A 3,463-nucleotide genomic window follows, 5' to 3' on the forward strand; every position below is an offset into this window, starting at 1 on the left:
TTGTTCTTTATTATTATTTTTTGGGGGGGAGGTATAGGGAGACCAACTCAGGCCTAGAAATTTGGAATTTCTGTATTAATCTATTATGATTTTTGCTTCCTGACCTCTACAGTAATACTATTATATTCTATATAGAATTTCTAATGTAAAGTCAAATATGCAGAAAACTTGCCTTTTTGTTCACTTTTTATCTCTTTGATGGAATACTACTGACTATTTACTCTTTTTACTGTACTGAACACTTTGAATCAATATTCTACCAGGCTGTTGTCATATCAGCTGGTATTTATCACATGCAAGATGTTCACAGGTAAAGCACAGAATCTTCTTTGGAAAACTTGTAATTGAATACCACAGAGGGAAACTGCTAATCTTATAAAGAGTATCCACATAAATTAATAGGATTATAGCTAATCCCATAATTGTATCTTTTGGTAGAAACAAGGAAAAATAGTTTCATAGATACAAACAGGAAAAGGCCAATAACATGATTTGCATGTTTTCAAAGAAATCGAGTTCATTATAATTATAAAATGCTGAATTCTATCAATGGCTTAACTTTTCAGGATTTAAAAAGTGAATTCTGTGAACTGAAGTCTTTTTGAATTATACTTTAAAAAGTTAATATCCATCTATTAGATGCTATATATAGATTAGACACATTAGGTTCTTCATCTCACGCCAGATAATGAATACTTAATGGATAAGAAACAAAGGACTCAGTGATGTGCTTAATCAAGCGAGGAATGTGGTGAAGGCTGTTTCCCATGGACAGTATAGTTCACCTGCCCTCTAGGATTTTAAGTCATGAATCAAAGAACTCCTATTGTTTTAAAATTAAAATTTGAGTCATTCAGGTAAAAATGTAATGGTGAACTAGAAAAAATATGAAAGGTCTGTGAACAAATTCTTTTTATGGGCCTAACATTTTCCCCCTAACTAGTTTTGTGACCTTAGACAGTTTAATAAGTTATCTGATCCTCAGCTTTACCGTGGATAAAAGTCTAAATGTATAAAATATATTTTTAGTATAACAAAAGAAAACAATGTAAATATGTCTTTAAAATGGTTTTCAGTTAGTTTTCAATGACCTTTACATGGATTGTGTATTATAGTACTATATACATTATTAAATTTCATGAATTGTATGAATTAATTTCCAGAAGAGTTTACAATCTCAGATTAGTTCACAAGGACTTTTAACCCATCATCTACTTACTTTCTTTTTCTATTTAGCACTCATTACCTCCCCCCGCCCCACTAAAATTTAAGTTCATTGAAGTAGAAACATTGTGCTTTTGACTTGCTGTTTTATCTTTTACATAGATTGATGTATAAAATATTGTTATCGAGTGAAATATGGCATCCAGAATTCACTAGATTATGTGTAGTAACCAAAACCTCAAATTTTAGTCACTCAACAAGCATAAAATATATTAAAGTATTGTTCACAAGACATGTCAATGGTAAGTCTGCAAGGGGGTATGCCTAATGGCATTCTTATGGGCTGTGTTGTGTCCTCTTAAAATTCATATGTTGAAGTACTAACCTTAGTATCTTACAATGCAACTGTATTTGGAGACAGGGCTTTTAAAGAGGCAATCTTTCACCTTAAGATTTTTTTCCTGTACATTAGCAATGAACAACCCAAAAATGAAATTAAGAATATAATTCCATGTATGATAGCATCAAAAGATAAAACACGAATGTATGAATTTAACAACAAAAGTGTAAGACGTGTACACTGAAAAATACAAAATATTATTGAAAGAAATTGAAGAAGACCTAAATAAATTGAAAATCATCTTGCATTCATGGATTGAAGGCCTTAACTTTTAGGATAATTTATTTTTTAAATTGATTTACAGATTCAGTGTAATTCTGTTAAAAACCCAGCTGCCTTTTTTGCTGAAATTTATAAATTGATCCTAAAATTTACATAAATGCATAAGGGACCAAGAAGAGCCAAACAAACAGAAAAAATAAAGTTGGAGGACTCACATTTTTCAATTAGAAAACTTAACTAAAAAGCTATAGTAATCAAAATAGTGTGATACTGGCATAGGAACAGACATATGGGCCAATGGAACAGAATTGGAAGGCCAGAAATAAACCCAAATATTTTTTTCAATTTGTTTCTGACAAGGTTGTCAAGACAATTTACTATAGACTGAATATTTGTGTCCCCCCTCAAATTTATGTTGAAACCTATTCCCCAATGTGATGTTTTTTGGAGGTGTGGCCTTTAGGAGATGATCAGATCATGAGGGCAGAGCCCTTATGAATGAGACTAATGCTCTAATAGAGGAGACCCCAGAGAGCTTCCTTATACCTTTCGCCATTTGAAGTTACAGGAAGCTGGCTATCATCAGACAATGAATCTGCTGGCACCAGCCTCATTGATCTTGAAAGTCCCAGCCTCTAGCACTGTGAGTAATAAATTTCTGTTGTTTATTAGCTACTTGGTAAACAGTATTCTGTTATAGCAACACAGATAAGAAAAATTTAATGATGAAAAAATAGTCTCTTTAACAAATGGTACTGGGACAACTAGATATCTACATACAAAAGAATAAAGTTGGACCTCAACCTGACAACATACACAGCATTTAAATAAAAATGGATAAAAGAGACAAAATTATGAAACTTTTAGAATACATAAATGGTTATCCTCAGGAATTTGGATTATACAATTGTTTCTTAACTTTGACATGAAAAACGCAAGCAACCAAAGGAAAAAAATCTGTAAATTGGACTTCATCAAAATGAAGACCTTTTGTTCTTCAAAAGACACTATCAGAAAGTGAAATGACAACTCTAAGAATTAAAGAGGTAATTGTAACTCATATATCATATAAGGATCTGGCATCCACAATATTAAAAATAAAACTTTACAACTCAATAATAAAAAGACAAATAGCCCATTAAAAATAGACTTGAACAGACATTTCTCCACAGAAGATATACAAATAGCAAATAAGCACATGAAATGACGCTCAATGACATTAGTCATTAGGAAATATAAATCACAATCACAATGTTATACTACTTCACACACACTAGAATGGCTATTGTCAAAAGGTAAACGATAACAAGTCTTGGGTATAGAGAAATTGGAATCCTCATACACTGCTGGTGGGAATGTAAAATGATGCATCTGTTTAGAAAATAGTCTGACAGTTCCTCAAAAGATTAAACAGAGTCATCATATGACCAGAAATATTATTCTCAGGTACATACTTAAGATTTTAAAACATATGCCCACACAAAAGACGAGAAACTGAATGTACATAGGAGCATTCTTCATAATAGCCAAAATGTGGAAATAACCCAAATGTTCATCAACTGCTGAATGGCTGAACAAATGTGGTATATCTGTAGGATAAAATATTATTCAGCTATACTAAAGATAATAAAGTACTGACTCATACTATAACATGGATGAGCCTTTAAAAAATTATGC

This window comes from Pteropus alecto, unplaced genomic scaffold (assembly GCF_000325575.1).
Source record: "Pteropus alecto unplaced genomic scaffold, ASM32557v1 scaffold467, whole genome shotgun sequence".
In the NCBI taxonomy this organism is placed as follows: domain Eukaryota; kingdom Metazoa; phylum Chordata; class Mammalia; order Chiroptera; family Pteropodidae; genus Pteropus; species Pteropus alecto.